The sequence below is a fragment of the Puma concolor genome, chromosome B1, assembly GCF_028749965.1.
Source record: "Puma concolor isolate L17-30 chromosome B1, mPumCon1.1.hap2, whole genome shotgun sequence".
In the NCBI taxonomy this organism is placed as follows: Eukaryota; Metazoa; Chordata; class Mammalia; order Carnivora; family Felidae; genus Puma; species Puma concolor.
In genome coordinates, this window is record NC_141670.1 from 154502965 (window position 1) to 154521641 (window position 18677).

The following is an 18677-nucleotide window of genomic DNA, read 5'->3' on the forward strand; positions in this document are numbered from 1 at the left end:
TTAAAAAGGTAATTAAGGTAAAATATGGCATATGGGCAGGCCCTAAACTTTTAAGTGGAGCCCTGATAAGAGGAGATTAGGACACAGACACACACAGAGGGAATACTGTGTTAAGACTCTAGAAGAAGTCCATCTATTTCCACCAATTTAGCCAAGGAGAGGAGATGTCAGAAGAAATCAGCCCTGCTGACATCTTGATCTTAGATCTCTAGACTCCAGAACTATAAGGAAAACATTTCTGTTATTTCAGTCACCTCATCTGTGATACTTAGTTATTATTGATTTAGCAAATTCAAAAACTGTCCCTGTAACCAGATCCCCTTGCCACATAACTTTGTGTGCCCTCTCATGACTTGTTTTGGCTAATGCCATTGAATGGTCTTGTTCATGAGGCTGGTCTGTGCTTGCTGCTCTTGCAAGTTTTGTAACCATCTTCATGTGAACAACCCTGGACTAGCTTGCTGATGATGAGAAACATATGGCTCAGCAACCCTTAATACCAACCACCAACCCCATCTCTCCCAACCAACAGTCATCCAACATCTAGAAATGGAGGCACCTTGATGAGCAGAGATTATTCAGCTGAGCACAATTTGTATTACTAACCCACAGAATCTTGACTTTCATAAGCCACAATGATTTGGGCGGTTTGTTATGGTACTAAAAGCTAATTGTCAGATAATCAATAAAAATTTACAAGTTAAAGGTCAATTTCCTTAGATTTTAGTTTCCTGGGACCAGAGTTAGATTCCGTTTTTAGTACTCTTAACTAGGAAAAGTCTACTGGTTGCTATAGCCATCACTGGGACTGGACATTTCTCTTAGTCCTCTGTTATAAATCAGATCATTTTCTTGAGACTACAGGATTCAGCAAATGTAGGCCAATAGCCAAAATCATTAGACTGTGGGTATTATCAAGAGGAAAATCAGATGCCTTCAGTACTCAGATAAGTGCTAAACTAAACTCAAAAGACTGATTCTAACAAAAGTTTGGGGAGTATATTTTTTGATACCATTTATTATATTGCACTGCTTTGACTCAGTGTACTATATTGCACCTATAAATCAGTTGCAGCAAATTATTTAATGATGCATTAACTGTAGAATTTCACATACATTACTGTTCTTTAGCCAATGTTGAGTGCTTTTTCAATAGCTTAATCCATCCCTGAAGTACTGGAGCACACATAGTCATCCATCATTGCAAGACACATAGTTTGAACTGCAGTTTTCTTATATTCTTTTATTTTATATAAAAGTAACCCTATCACCAGGAGGTCAGATACTAAATGAAAATTGCTGTTAAATATACACTTAAAAGTCTAAGCAAAAGATGTGTCCTTAATCCTTCTTCTTTAAATTTGTATTTATTGATTTGTTCTTTCCTCCTCCTCTACTCTCCCTCCAGTACAATTTACAAGTAAAAATTAAAGCAAAATAAAACTGGACGATAAGTTTTAAAAATATGACTTGAAACAATGACGTTAAACACTATCATAAGACAGCTTTAGATAGGGATAATTTAAATAACTTGCATAAAACCCAATATAAATTTGTTTCTAGGAAATTTTTGCATCATTAATTTTGTCGTTTGCATTAATTTAATAAACCAAGTAAGTTTCGCACACATCCCAGGTAGACAGTAAGTAGAAAATGTGTTACTGGGGATTTCATTAAACGGGGAGGACCAAAAATGCTTATTTATACAAACTCCCTCCTGAAATTTAACTAAAATGATGGTAATTAACGATGAAAGTTACTAATCCACAAGGAACTTTCAAAATTAAATCTGGGATTAGAGTTTTAATTTTGAATGACTCAGTATACGGATATTGCTTTCCTTCAAATGCTCACTCCAAACCCTTACAGTTATCCCCAACTATTCTTTCTCTCAAACCCCATGTAAAATCCATCAGCAAATCTTGTCAGCTCAAGCTTTCATTTATATGTGACTGCTCACATGCCCACCACGGTGCAAAACACTATCATTTTTCTTTTTTTTTTTTTTTTTATATATGAAATTTATTGTCAAATTGGTTTCCATACAACACCCAGTGCTCATCCCAAAAGGTGCCCTCCTCAGTACCCATCACCCACCCTCTCCTCCCTCCCACCCCCCATCAACCCTTAGTTTGTTCTCAGTTCTCAACAGTCTCTTATGCTTTGGCTCTCTCCCACTCTAACCTCTTTTTTTTTTTTTTTTGTTTTTTGTTCCCCTCCCCCATGGGTTTTTCTTAAGTTTCTCAGGATCCACATAAGAGTGAAACCATATGGTATCTGTCTTTCTCTGTATGGCTTATTTCACTTAGCATCACACTCTCCAGTTCCATCCACGTTGCTACAAAAGGCCATATTTCATTTTTTCTCATTGCCACGTAGTACTCCATTGTGTATATAAACCACAATTTCTTTATCCATTCATCAGTTGATGGACATTTAGGCTCTTTCCATAATTTGGCTATTGTTGAGAGTGCTGCTATGAACATTGGGGTACAAGTGCCCCTATGCATCAGTACTCCTGTGTCCCTTGGATAAATTCCTAACAGTGCTATTGCTGGGTCATAGGGTAGGTCTATTTTTAATTTTCTGAGGAACCTCCACACTGCTTTCCAGAGCGGCTGCACCAATTTGCATTCCCACCAACAGTGCAAGAGGGTTCCCGTTTCTCCACATCCTCTCCAGCATCTATAGTCTCCTGATTTGTTCATTTTGGCCACTCTGACTGGCGTGAGGTGATACCTGAGTGTGGTTTTGATTTGTATTTCCCTGATAAGGAGCGACGCTGAACATCTTTTCATGTGCCTGTTGGCCATCTGGATGTCTTCTTTAGAGAAGTGTCTATTCATGTTTTCTGCCCATTTCTTCACTGGGTTATTTGCTTTTCGGGTGTGGAGTTTGGTGAGCTCTTTATAGATTTTGGAGACTAGCCCTTTGTCCGATATGTCATTTGCAAATATCTTTTCCCATTCCGTTGGTTGCCTTTTAGTTTTGTTGGTTGTTTCCTTTGCTGTGCAGAAGCTTTTGATCTTCATAAGGTCCCAGTAATTCACTTTTGCTTTTAATTCCCTTGCCTTTGGGGATGTGTCGAGTAAGAGATTGCTACGGCTGAGGTCAGAGAGGTCTTTTCCTGCTTTCTCCTCTAAGGTTTTGATGGTTTCCTGTCTCACATTCAGGTCCTTTATCCATTTTGAGTTTATTTTTGTGAATGGTGTGAGAAAGTGGTCTAGTTTCAACCTTCTGCATGTTGCTGTCCAGTTCTCCCAGCACCATTTGTTAAAGAGACTGTCTTTTTTCCATTGGATGTTCTTTCCTGCTTTGTCAAAGATGAGTTGGCCATACGTTTGTGGGTCTAGTTCTGGGGTTTCTATTCTATTCCATTGGTCTATGTGTCTGTTTTTGTGCCAATACCATGGTGTCTTGATGATGACAGCTTGGTAGTAGAGGCTAAAGTCTGGGATTGTGATGCCTCCTGCTTTGGTCTTCTTCTTCAAAATTACTTTGGCTATTCGGGGCCTTTTGTGGTTCCATATGAATTTTAGGATGGCTTGTTCTAGTTTCGAGAAGAATGCTGGTGCAATTTTGATTGGGATTGCATTGAATGTGTACATAGCTTTGGGTAGTATTGACATTTTGACAATATTTATTCTTCCAATCCATGAGCAGGGAATGTCTTTCCATTTCTTTAAATCTTCTTCAATTACCTTCATAAGCTTTCTATAGTTTTCAGCATACAGATCCTTTACATCTTTGGTTAGATTGATTCCTAGGTATTTTATGCTTCTTGGTGCAATTGTGAATGGGATCAGTTTCTTTATTTGTCTTTCTGTTGCTTCATTGTTAGTGTATAAGAATGCAACTGATTTCTGTACATTGATTTTGTATCCTGCAACTTTGCTGAATTCATGTATCAGTTCTAGCAGACTTTTGGTGGAGTCTATTGGATTTTCCATGTATAATATCATGTCATCTGCAAAGAGCGAAAGCTTGACTTCATCTTTGCCAATTTTGATGCCTTTGATTTCCTTTTGTTGTCTGATTGCTGATGCTAGAACTTCCAGCACTATGTTAAACAACAGCGGTGAGAGTGGGCATCCCTGTCGTGTTCCTGATCTCAGGGAAAAAGCTCTCAGTTTTTCCCCGTTGAGGATGATGTTAGCTGTGGGCTTTTCATAAATGGCTTTTATGATCTTTAAGTATGTTCCTTCTATCCCGACTTTCTCAAGAGTTTTTATTAAGAAAGGGTGCTGGATTTTGTCAAAGGCCTTTTCTGCATCGATTGACAGGATCATATGGTTTTTCTCTTTTTTTTTGTTAATGTGATGTATCACGTTGATTGATTTGCGAATGTTGAACCAGCCCTGCATCCCAGGAATGAATCCCACTTGATCATGGTGAATAATTCTTTTTATATGCCATTGAATTCGATTTGCTAGTATCTTATTCAGAATTTTTGCATCCATATTCATCAGGGATATTGGCCTGTAGTTCTCTTTTTTTACTGGGTCTCTGTCTGGTTTAGGAATCAAAGTAATACTGGCTTCATAGAATGAGTCTGGAAGTTTTCCTTCCCTTTCTATTTCTTGGAATAGCTTGAGAAGGATAGGTATTATCTCTGCTTTAAACGTCTGGTAGAACTCCCCTGGGAAGCCATCTGGTCCTGGACTCTTATTTGTTGGGAGATTTTTGATAACCGATTCAATTTCTTCTCTGGTTATGGGTCTGTTCAAGCTTTCTATTTCCTCCTGATTGAGTTTTGGAAGAGTGTGGGTGTTCAGGAATTTGTCCATTTCTTCCAGGTTGTCCAATTTGTTGGCATATAATTTTTCATAGTATTCCCTGATAATTGTTTGTATCTCTGAGGGATTGGTTGTAATAATTCCATTTTCATTCATGATTTTATCTATTTGGGTCATCTCCCTTTTCTTTTTGAGAAGCCTGGCTAGAGGTTTGTCAATTTTGTTTATTTTTTCAAAAAACCAACTCTTGGTTTCCTTGATCTGCTCTACAGTTTTTTTTAGATTCTATATTGTTTATTTGTGCTCTGATCTTTATTATTTCTCTTCTTCTGCTGGGTTTAGGCTGCCTTTTCTGTTCTGCTTCTATTTCCTTTAGGTGTGCTGTTATTTTGTATTTGGGATTTTTCTTGTTTCTTGAGATAGGCCTGGATTGCAATGTATTTTCCTCTCAGGACTGCCTTTGCTGCGTCCCAAAGCGTTTGGATTGTTGTATTTTCATTTTCGTTTGTTTCCATATATTTTTTAATTTCTTCTCTAATTGCCTGGTTGACTCACTCATTCGTTAGTAGGGTGTTCTTTAACCTCCACACTTTTGGAGGTTTTCCAGACTGTTTTCTGTGGTTGATTTCAAGCTTCATAGCATTGTGGTCTGAAAGTATGCATGGTATGATTTCAATTCTTGTAAACTTATGAAGGGCTGTTTTGTGACCCAGTATATGATCTATCTTGGAGAATGTTCCATGTGCACTCGAGAAGAAAGTATATTCTGTTGCTTTGGGATGCAGAGTTCTAAATATATCTGTCAAGTCCATCTGATCCAATGTCTCATTCAGGGCCCTTGTTTCTTTATTGACCGTGTGTCTAGATGATCTATCCATTTCTGTAAGTGGGGTGTTAAAGTCCCCTGCAATGACCACATTCTTCTCAATAAGGTTGCTTATGTTTATGAGTAATTGTTTTATATATTTGGGCGCTCCGGTATTCGGCGCATAGACATTTATAATTGTTAGCTCTTCCTGATGGATAGACCCCGTCACTATTATATAATGTCCTTCTTCATCTCTTGTTACAGCCTTTAATTGAAACTCTAGTTTGTCTGATATAAGTATGGCTACTCCAGCTTTCTTTTGGCTTCCAGTAGCATGATAAATAGTTCTCCATCCCCTCACTCTCAATCTAAAGGTGTCCTCAGGTCTAAAATGAGTCTCTTGTAGACAGCAAATAGATGGGTCTTGTTTTTTTATCCATTCTGATACCCTATGTCTTTTGGTTGGCGCATTTAATCCATTTACATTCAGTGTTATTATAGAGAGATATGGGTTTAGAGTCATTGTGATGTCTGTATGTTTTATGCTTGTAGTGATGTCTCTGGTACTTTGTCTCACAGGGTCCCCCTTAGGATCTCTTGTAGGGCTGGTTTAGTGGTGACAAATTCCTTCAGTTTTTGTTTGTTTGGGAAGACCTTTATCTCTCCTTCGATTCTAAATGACAGACTTGCTGGATAAAGGATTCTCGGCTGCATATTTTTTCTGTCTAGCACACTGAACATCTCGTGCCAATTCTTTCTGGCCTGCCAAGTTTCAAAAGAGAGATCAGTCACGAGTCTTATAGGTCTCCCTTTATATGTGAGGGCACGTTTACCCCTTGCTGCTTTCAGAATTTTCTCTTTATCCTTGTATTTTGCCAGTTTCACTATGATATGTCGTGCAGAAGATCGATTCAAGTTACGTCTGAAGGGAGTTCTCTGTGCCTCTTGGATTTCAATGCCTTTTTCCTTCCCCAGTTCAGGGAAGTTCTCAGCTATTATTTCTTCAAGTACCCCTTCAGCACCTTTCCCTCTCTCTTCCTCCTCTGGGATACCAATTATGCGTATATTATTTCTTTTTAGTGTATCACTTAGTTCTCTAATTTTCCCCTCATATTCCTGGATTTTTTTATCTCTCTTTTTCTCAGCTTCCTCTTTTTCCATAACTTTATCTTCTAGTTCACCTATTCTCTCCTCTGCCTCTTCAATCCGAGCCGTGGTGGTTTCCATTTTGTTATGCATTTCGTTTAAAGCGTTTTTCAGCTCCTCGTGACTGTTCCTTAGTCCCTTGATCTCTGTAGCAAGAATTCTCTGCTGTCAGCTATACTGTTTTCAAGCCCAGCGATTAATTTTATGACTATTATTCTAAATTCACTTTCTGTTATATTATTTAAATCCTTTTTGATCAGCTCATTAGCTGTTGTTATTTCCTGGAGATTCTTCTGAGGGGAATTCTTCCGCTTGGTCATTTTGGATAGTCCCTGGCGTGGTGAGGACCTGCAAGGCACTTCCCCTGTGCTGTGGTGTATAACTGGAGTTGGTGGGCGGAGCCGCAGTCAGACCTGATGTCTGCCCCCAGCCCACCGCTGTGTTCACAGTCAGACTGGTGCGTGCCTTCTCTTCTCCTCTCCTAGGGGCGGGATTCACTGTGGGGTGGGGTGGCCTGTCTGGGCTACTTGCACACTGCCAGGCTTGTGATGCTGGGGATCTGGCGTCTTAGCTGGGGTGGGTAGGCAAGGTGCACAGGGGCAGGAGGGGCAGGCTTAGCTTGCTTCTCCTTAGGTGATCCACTTCAGGAGGGGCCCTGTGGCAGCAGGAGGGAGTCAGATCCGCTGCCGGAGGTTTGGCTCCACAGAAGCGCAGAGTTGGGTGTTTGCGCGGAGTGAGCAAGTTCCCTGGCAGGAACTGGTTCTCTTTGGGATTTTGGCTGGGGGATGGGCGGGGGAGATGGCGCTGGCGAGCGCCTTTGTTCCCCACCAAACTGAGCTCTGTCGTCCGGGGGCTCAGCAGCTCTCCTTCCCTTTGTCCTGCAGCCTTCCCGCTTTCTGAGCAGAGCTGTTAACTTATGACCTCCCAGACGCTAAGTCGCGCTTGCTGTTGGAACACAGTCCGTCAGGCCCCTCCGCTTTTTGCAAGCCAGACTCGGGGGCTCTGCTTGGCCGGCGAGCCGCCCCTCCGCCCCGGCTCCCTCCCGCCAGTCCGTGGAGCGCGCACCGCCTCGCCGCCCTTCCTACCCTCTTCCGTGGGCCTCTTGTCTGCGCTTGGCTCCGGCGACTCCATTCTGCTAATCCTCTGGTGGTTTTCTGGGTTATTTAGGCAGGTGTAGGTGGAATCTAAGTGATCAGCAGGACGCGCGGTGAGCCCAGCGTCCTCCTACGCCGCCATCTTCCCTCTCCTCAAGGACAGTGTCTTTGAATTAGATACTGGCAACTGCAAAAATCCTAAGGGGTGAAAGGACTTGGTGAGCATGGGGAACAGAAGGACCACAAGTAGGGCTGGGACATCAAAACACTATCATTTTTCATCTAGTTATACCAGTTGCTTTCTAGCTGGTTTCCCTTCTCATACTCTTGCTTCTTCCTATAAAAGCAACAATGAATTTGAAATGAAAGTTGCAGTATTTCAACCATCTTCTCAAAACTCTACAACGTGTAGAAATTCTCCTGGGCACAGAAGCACTAGTCTTAAGTGGTTGGCAAGGCTTCTTCTGACCTGGCCTGTCTCTGAAATTCTCTCCCTCCTCAGTTCCACTAGCTTCCTCTACTCCAGTTCTTGGGACATACCTAAGGTCCTGCCTTAGGCTTCTGGATGCTTCTCTCTCTCTGAAACATTTCTCTCTCAAAACAGTTCACTTTTTTTCTTTCTTCGGGTTTCTCCTATTATCCCCATATCAGCAAGGCCTTCTTCTGCTCACTTAGCATGAAACAGCAACCCCCATTCCCCTCTGACTCTTTAACCCTTAGTCTACAGTAAGTTTTTCCACAGCACTTATCATTATCTGAAATCTATACCCAATTGTTTCTTTTTAATTATCTGTCTTTCTGCATGAGAATTTAACTGCCATGAGTAGTACTTAAATTATATTGGTCTATATCCAGCATATAGAAGAATGCCTGGTATTTAAGTGTAGGAGTGAATAGAAGTTTGTTGAGTGATAAAATGGATGATTACATTGTAATATATCATATTTGAGAGGTTCTCTACCACCGAGATCTTTCATTCTGGAAATCTTCACTTTGACCTGTTTCCTATTTCGATATTCTCTATTTTCTAAATTACTCCCTTCAGGCTTAAAATTTCCACCTGCTCTTAAACTTCAGCATCTCAGTCTATCAGTAGACGAACTCCACTATTCTATCATTTTTTTGTCTTCTCTTTGACATAGATACCAAGAAAAGACCCCATGGTTAACTTTCCCAAAGACGTTATCATGAATAAATTAGTATTATATTTCCATGTTAACTTCTGTCATGTTCCCTTGATGATGCCTATTTTCTTTGATTCTACTGTCCAACTACTAATTATTGCTACAACATTCCACAAAACTATAGTCTTCAGATGCACCATGCATATTGTTTTTCTGTATGTCCATATTCAAAATTATATTAGCTCTTTCAGGCCACAAGGATATTGGGTAAAGAAAGCATATGTTAGTTTTTAAATTTTAAAAAAAGTTTATTTATTTATTTACTTACTTACTTACTTATTTATTTTGAGACAGAGAGAGTGTGAGAGAGGAACAGAGAGAGAGGGAGATGCAGAGTCAGAAGCAGGCTCCAGGCTCTGAGCTGTCAGGACAGAGCCTGACATGGGGCTTCAACTCGTGAACCCTGAGATCGTGTCCTGAACTGAAGTTGGACGCTTAACTGACTGAGCCACCCAGGCGCCCCTTTATAATTTTTTTTTAAGTTTATTTATTTTGAGAGAGATGGAGATACTATGAGAGTGGGAGGGGCAGAAGGAGAGGAAGAGAGAGAATCCCAAGCAGGCTCTGGACTGTCAGCATAGAGCTGGACAGGGGGCTCAACCGCATGAACTGTGATATCATGACCAAAGTAGAAACCAAAAGTCAGTGGCTCAGTCAGTTAAGCATCCAACTTCGGCTCAAGTCATGATCTCAAGGTTCACGAGTTCAAGCCCCATGTCGGGCTCTGTGTTGACAGCTCAGAGCCTGGAGCCTGTTTCAGATTCTGTATCTCCCTCTCCCTCTGACCCTCCCCCATTCATGCTCTGTCTCTCTCTGTCTCAAAAATAAATAAACATTAAAAAAAAAAAAACAAAAAAACAAAAGTCAGAGGTTTGACCAACTAGTCCACCCGGATGCCCCCAAGAAAGCGTGTGTTACTATTTAAAATACTGAACAAGGGGAGCCTGGGTGGCTCAGTCTGTTGAGTGTCTGAATTCGACTCAGGTCACAATCTTGTGGTCTGTGAGTTCGAGCCCTGCGTCGGGCTCTGTGCTGACAGCGTGGGGCCTGCCTGGGATTCTATGTCTCCCTCTCTTTCTCCCTCTGTCTCTGTCTCAAAAATAAATAAACATTCAAAAAATAAAACTGAAAAATTCATTACAACAATAAGCAAATAAACTGTGTTTCTCTTTGACCTGCTTATTTTAAAGCTTTTTGTTTTCAGTTTCTTTATTTTGGGGAGAGACAGAGCCCGAGAAAAGGAGGAACAGAGAGGGAAGGAGACACAGATCTGAAGCAGGCTCCAGGCTCTGAGCTGTCAGCACAAAGCCCTATACGGGGCTAAAACTCACAAACCTTGAGATCATGATCTGAGCCGAAACCAGACACAATTAACTGAGCCTTCCAGGTGCCCCTGGCCTGCTTATTCTAAAGATGGGCTCTGTTTAACAGCTCTTGGTACCTGCCCTTGGTACCTGTAAAATCCTTTTTAAGGGAATGGCAATATAGTACTGCGTGTTAATACACTGTATTCAGGTAATATATTAATTCTTAAAGACATTCTTATGTTACTAAAGACATTTAATTTATGGAGAAGTACTCAATGTTGGTACCTAAGTATTACCTAAATCAAAGATGATATCTAAGTTTTATGGTCTTGAGGCAGGTTTAAAAAAAGAAACAAGAAGACAAATAATACAGATCACTTAAAATTAATCAGCGGGTATTTTTAGACATTTCTAGGAAGAACCTGAGGGGGGCTAAAAAAAAATAAAAAAACAAAAACTATATACTCTTTGGATTTGGAACCAATCAAATATTCACTGTTGTTTGGCATAAAAGCCCCATTGGTTGTCTTCTTCTGAGTCTCACTTATTTTTTTCATATGGAATTGGTATATCAAAAGTTGTAGCTATTGATCCTGCCACTGAAATGCTGGAAAATCCTATTATCACACTATAGAAATAATTAGTGTCTCTAAGAGAAGTTCTTTTTTTTGTTTTTTTTTTTTTCAACGTTTTTTATTTATTTTTGGGACAGAGAGAGACAGAGCATGAACGGGGGAGGGGCAGAGAGAGAGGGAGACACAGAATCGGAAACAGGCCATCAGCCCAGAGCCCGACGCGGGGCTCGAACTCACGGACCGCGAGATCGTGACCTGGCTGAAGTCGGACGCTTAACCGACTGCGCCACCCAGGCGCCCCTCTAAGAGAAGTTCTTAAAAGCAAGTGAGACTTGATGATTCTTGTATTCAAACTCGTGGTTTCCAGTTAATAAATTCCAGCCTTGTTCTGGTCATTGTCACTTGTTTTAGCAAATGAGCCCATCATGTTCACTAATGTTTGCGTGGTCTATCTGGGACTACCAGTTTCTCTGGGACCAAGGTCCTGTCTACCCTCCATTATTCCATAAACTAGAAAATGTCATGAACTTTGCTTCCTATTATAGGTCTTTGTTAACTCTTGCCAAACCTAGGCAATGCCAAATATATGCTTACATTGTCCTATGATCATTGCTTGATTCAATACCTTTCTGACTCTTGATTGCCTCCCTGGTTCCTTGGTGTTGTCTGATCTTTGGGGTTCTTCTATTCCTGGGCACATCAGTTTGTAGCCAATTCTGTCTCCTATCTTCTTGACTTTCTGTCATAATACTTTATCTAAGTTTCATCATTAAACTTCTCTTTTCTTTTAGTCTTCTTTCGCTCTCAGATGTAACCTCCCACCTCTGAAAGGTATTCCTTTCACCTAACACTATGTTTCCATTCTTTCTTTTCTTCTTTCGAAAATTGTGGGTTTTTTTTTTTCTCGTTTCCTTTTTTTCCCTGTCTGTGAAGTTATTTCTAGAGAGTGTATTGTAAGTCCTGAAAGGTGAATGGGGTAATTGCTGAAACGTCAGCAATGTTCAGGTCTCAAGGGTGTCTGATGGATAGCATTATGAGATACAGAGCCCTATGATCCCCCAGAGGACAGCTACAAAATCCATTGTAACTTTCTGACACTCCTTGGAGGTGCACGTACTCCATGCGTGTCTTCACATAGCCAGCGGAAGATCCTTTGTGTTCTCTTTCCATACCTTGATATTTGTATCTGATAAAATAGGAATATCTGTATCTGATAAAATAGGAAATAATAGCTATGTGCAGCGTCCTGCAGCTGCTGTTTCTCTCACAGAGGCAGCCCTGCACAGCCGCTCAGTCTGTCTGAGAACTTTTTCTCTCAGTGCACAGCCACTTATGGCTCCGGAACAGGAACCTGAAGAGTCTGACTGGTTCCTGGCCACATACTTTGCCTCTCAAGCCCGAGGAAGGGAAAGGACGTCCACTTCTCCAGGTAGGAACTACGACCCTCGATGCCTGCAACGAGATGAGAAAAGTATCCCTTATTTTTTCTGTTCCTATCAGGTGTGCAGAATCCTGTCTTGTTTCTTTTACCTTCACTTTCCTGTTTGCTTGTCACGGGAGTTTCACTATCTAAACAGCAGAATACACAGAAGGAACCGCTCCGTATGCCATGACACCCATCCGGATGGGAAGTCCCAGAGAAAGATTTAACCCACTTACTTACCATAATTTATCAGCAATTACCCCATTCACCGTTCAGGACTTACACTACAGTCTCTAGAAATAATTCCACGCCTGTCCTTCACTTTCTCAGTCCCCATAAAAACCACCACACTCACTTCTTCCCTAAAGTAAATTCAAAATAATTTCTCTGAATTCAACTACCTGCTATGAACTACTTAATTATCTTTTGTCCTTCTTGACAGGACAGTCTGTAGTCTTTATTTCTACTTTCTCCTCAAATATTAACACAGTCCTTAATACATCCCAAAAGACTATTCTCAACATCCCATCGCATATTTCAACAATATACTTCTCAAGGTATAAGTGTCCTTATTATCTCTAATGGGGTTCTTGAGCAAATAGCTAAGAAAGAATTCTTGAGACATCTTTGGTGCAAAAAGGTGAATTTATTAAAGCCCGGGGACAGGACCCATGGGCAGAAAGAGTTGTATTGGGGTTGTAAGAAGTGACTGATTATATACGTTTAAGTTAGTGGGGGTGAGGGATAGCATAAGTCTCTAAGGAATTTGGAAACAAGGCTTTCAGGACTTTGAGGGGCTAGCTACTGTTTAGGTGATTTTTGTCTTTAATAAAACGAAAACATTAAGGGAGTAACTTGGCCATGAGTTCCTTGAGCACAGTCACGCTCTGCCTGTTTCAGCTATCAGTGGGCTGCAAGCTGTAAAGAGATTTAATTTATGTTATACTTCTTTTGCCTTTGTTTCCTTCATCAGTCTCCCGATTATCAATGCCTCTTCTTTAGTCCTTATTTTTTTCTGTATTATTAAAAATTATTAAAAATCTCTTATTTTTAACATTATTTTCTTCCTCAGCTTTAATAGCTTACATATTTATCATTTTCTTATTTCATATACCACTTTTTCTTATTCACCTCTGACATCTCTTCCTCCATATTATAGCATTCTTTTCCTAATCCAATATGTATTCTTCTGAGTTTCATTTCAAGTCTTTATTCTTCTCTTTACATTTATTTTTCTCTGAGATATTCCATCAGTCCCTTAGTTACATAGAGATTGTAGTTGAAGGTAATGAACAAATGTATATATCACACTGGAATCCATAGGATACTAAATAAACATAACTAAATATACATTGACATGGCCCATTTATAATAATCATATCAAAATTTGTCATTTTCCCACAAGTGAACTTTTTATCTTAAGATCCTATCACCCTTAGTAACTGACATCTCCTTTACAATAACCCAGAATTAATAACTCCAACTCATGTCTTAACTTTTAAAAATTTGTCAAGATGCCTGGGTGTCTCAGTTAAGTGTCCAACTTCAGCTCAGGTAATGATTTCATGGTTTGTGGGTTTGAGCCCCTCATCATTCTCTGTGTTGACAGCTCAGAGCCTGGAGCCTGTTTTAGATCCTGTGTCTCCCTCTCTCTCTGGCTCTCCCCAGCTCATGACTTGTCTCTCTTTGTCTCTCAAAAATTAATAAACATTAAAAATTTAAAAATAAAATAAAATAAAATTTGTCATATCACATATTCTAATAGTCACCCAAACCTGTAAATTCTGCTTTCTGGTACATTGCAATTACCCAGATCTAAATTATTATTACTTTTTTGTTGGGTTATTTTGTTTCATTTTGAGGGGGGGAAAGTTGTTTAGTTTCTTAAATGACCGAGGCCTCTACTCTTTACTGACACACTACATAAATGAACACCTCCAAATAATTGCCAAATCATTCTCACTGCTTGTAGTATTAAACGTTGTCTTTTTATAACCTGTCGTGTCTCAACAATCATGTATTAATGGACCTTCTGATCACTATTATGAGTTCCTTCTTGTAATCACTCCTATACCAGACCAATTTACCAGTCCTTGAGTATGTGTGTACTTTCTCATATTTCCTTGTTATGGTTATTCTTACTGAAAGTCTTCCCCAGTAATTCACGTTTTATCTCAATCTCTCAAACTTATGCATTCTTCAAAACCTAGCTTTAATGTCACTTCCTTTATAAACCCATTCCTAGGATATCCCTTACTGATATGTTTATTTTTTCACAAAATTTCATGACATTATTGTGTTTCTATTGGGCATTTATTAAACCATCCTTTCTTAAGGTTCATACATTCTTTTGAAAAATATTTATTAAGCACTTCATTTCCTTCTCAATGAGGCCTATTCTACCCACTCAACATTACAACCTTTTCCCTACACTCATGACCTTATTCTTTATTTTCAAAGCATTCATCAACTTCTAAAATACCACACATTCATATTTTTATTGCATATTGTATACTATCTTTCTCTTGTACACTATGTTGAAAGTTTTATGAATGCAGAAATTTTTGTCTATTTTTTTCACTAATATATTCCAAAGTCTAACATTATGCCTGACACTGAGTAGATATTCAGTAATAATTTGTTGAATGAATGAGCACTGACTCTGTTCCAAGTACAGGGGACACTACTGTAAATAAAGTAGACAAAATTCATGGTTCTCCTATTCAGGGGCTTATGATTTAGGGACACAAATTGATAGTAAACACAAAATTAACCTAGAATTAGAAGTGTTAAAAAGGAAAATAATAACTTACCTGCACAAATGACATGTAGGCTGAGTCCCAGAGGATATATAGATGTTTTTCAGCAATGAGCTGTCTAGGTGAAAAAAATAGTACATGTGAAAACACTAAGCTCTTTAAAAATTTCATTCAGCTTAAGTGATGTGAAGAAGATGTACATGAAGAGATTAGACAGGGAAGCCTGGGTCATATCATGTAGGATTTTATTCTAAGAACACGGAGAAGTCATATAGAATTTTAAAACAAAGAACTGCAGTAATTATACCCTCATTTTTGAAAATATCATGGTGACCATTCTATAAGGAATGGATTGGGAAAGGGTTAATTAAGAAAAAAGAAAAAAATAATAAACTGCCTGGTGGCCTATGATAACACTTCATGGGGAGGGGATGGTGATTTGGGTTAGGAGTAACTCATGGAGAAAAGTGAAAGTAACTTTTGTTCACATGTGATTTTCACAATCATTATTACAAACAGCTTAGGACAAGAATAATGGCAGATACCTTTTAGCTGTTGTCTGGATGGCAACTTTACGTCCAAGGAACATTAGGTTTGGATTCAGATAGACCAGAATTTGTAGCTCACTTTCATCCTTTTTAAGCTTTGTAATTTTAGTAGGTACTGAGCTCTTTAAGCCTCAGTTTCTCTGTGTATATATTTAGAGTAATATATCACTCATAGAACTTTGATGAAGGGTATATAAGACTGTACATGCAAATCTCTTAACAGAGACTGATATCTTAGCAGCCTCTCAATAAACACACTCCCTTAATGGACTATCTAGTTCTTTGAGTTCTTGTTTTGCCCCCATATTTACTCAAACAATTGTAAATATTGGTACCAGATAAGTTTGGGGGAACTCTCATTTCTTTTGCAAAGATACAAGTAAACAATTTTTTTTAATTATGTTAAAAATGATTTTTTTTTTCAACGTTTATTTATTTTATTTTTTTTTTTTTTTTGGGGACAGAGAGAGACAGAGCATGAACGGGGGAGGGGCAGAGAGAGAGGGAGACACAGAATCGGAAACAGGCTCCAGGCTCTGAGCCATCAGCCCAGAGCCCGACACGGGGCTCGAACTCACGGACCGCGAGATCATGACCTGGCTGAAGTCGGACGCTTAACCGACTGCGCCACCCAGGCGCCCCTGTTAAAAATGATTTTAAACATCCATAAATGATTGCAGACATTCAAAGCTAGTGATTGGAATAATAAGATATTTAAAATAAATAAGATATCGTCCAAATTTAATTTATGCATGTTTTAAATGACATTTTTTAGTTTGGGGATCACTACTCTTTCCACAGTTTACTGAGTTTCATCTTCCGCTTTTCATTTTGATATATCTTTCTGGGTCAAAAACAGAACAGATAATTACTTAAGGACATACATATGAAATTTATTAAGTGGGCTAAATAACATTACTTGCTAGCAATTTACTAGAGATTTTTAAATAAACATTATTTTTCTGCTGTTATCTCCATATGTCTTCTAGAAGCATACATGCTTCATATATCCAATAATTTAATAGTATTTTTTTATATATAAATGAGCAAACTGAGTCCTAAGGTAATTAATTGTTGTGTTCAACATTACAGTTATTTTATGTCAAAGTTGATTTAGACTTCGATTTCTTGTTAACACATCTTTTGACTACACCAACTATTTTTTATAAGTTGTTTATCTTCTCCTACTAATGTTATAAACCTATAACCCAGGAAGATTCAGTGAAAAAAAAAAGAGAGAGAGAAAGAGTAAGGAAGGAAGGGAGAGGGGAAGAGAAAGGGGAGGATAAATGAGAGGATTGGGCTTACTTGGCCACAAGCTAAGGAATACCAAGGGGTGCTGGCCACTTCCAGAAGCTAGGAAGAGGCAAGGAAGGAATCTTTCTTAGAGTCATTGGAGAGATTATGGCCCTTCTGATGCTTTGATTTTGAACTTGTAGCTTCCAGAACTGTGAGACAATAAATTTCTGTTGTGTTAAGCCACCCAGTTTGTGGTGCTTTGTTACAACAGCACTGGCAAACCAATACAGTCATTATCACCATCTTCTTCTGAATGGTTTTGTTGCTGAGAATGACTGCTAAGGGTCCCTGTTGTAAATTTATGACTTTTGAATGGCTTCCAAAAGCTCCCATAAGGAGGAAACTCCTAACATATCAGATTTGAGAAATCTCCGTTGTAGCAAAAAGGGCTTGGTCTTTTTCACCAGAATATAAAGAAAAGATAATTTGTTCAGGGACATGTAGATTTGGAAGTTTCAAAACTCATTATTACAGTTGAGGTGAGCTATGGATCTTTGCTGGGTCTGCAGATTTCCACGGAACATCTGGCTTTGAAGAGAGGAAAGAAATGCCTTAACTGATTACCAGGATCAAGAAATACCATTTCAGTGATCAAATAGACCATATTGAGATTGTTAAGATATTAAATTATTAAGTCATTGACTACTTTTTTTTTTACTATGGGTGCAAACATTAATCATTTATAATTGTTACCTTTATTATAAGATTTAGACTTACATATATTGAGCGATTACAGAACCTTTAAGTAGCATATGTGAATAAGTAACACAAAACCAAAGTATTGGAAAATATCTTCTTTGGTTATCCACATGGAAACATTCAAGTTTTGATTTAACCTCATTTGATTGTAGTATGGCCCGTAAAAATATGGGGCAAGCTTTTAAATGGCACCTATTTAAAATGACATGCCAATGAAACACGGCAAAATGAATCTCAGGGGAAGACAACTTAATAAGACTATAAATTTCTCAATATAAATTTAAATGAAATGCCTTACGAGATCGTGAAGGATTGCTGGTTAGCCCCTGGCTATCAGGGAAATGGTGGAAAAGTCCCATGAGAACAAGAGCTTCTGAGAAAGGAAGGTTTTCTGTGAAAGAGGGATGTTATGTTGGGAAATTAATCTCAGCTGGAAAACCTAAAAGGGTCGAATTTAATGGGTTTTTGATAACCCTTATGTATATATGTGGTATTACCTAGCTTTGAAGAACATTCTCTTTGTGTAATGGGCTTTGATATAATTTACAACTGCCACTCATTTTTTTTAGTTATAAGTGGTATATTTTCCTAACCACCTCAGACCTGACATGCTGTGTGTCAAATCAGAAAATGTTTCATTTCCTATAAAAAGAAAATGCTTTCATCAAAAACTGTTTCTTTCCAGAAAAATACTTGCAACACACATTTTCGACATACATTTTGGGGAAAAATTCCTTTTTTATTATCACAAAAAGTCACTTCAGGCTGTGCTGAGGTACTGATTAATGCTTGCCTGGGTGATACTGAAGGTACTCATGTTTCACTGTGCTCTCCAGACAGGCATTAATCGCTTCCAACACACCATGTTGTCATTTCTGCTCCCAGGTTGGAAGCACTTAAAAAAAAAAAAAAAATGCTTCAAACATGGAGTAAAAACACAGTAAGAAAATAAAAATACAAGTGGAAGTTGAAAGGGCTATCATCTTATTACTTAGTTTGCTATTACTCAATTTATTTAAATTATTACTAAATTAGGAGATTGTGCTAAGCCAACAGAAAGAGAAGAAAACTTTTCAATCTTTTGTTTTCAAGTCTCACT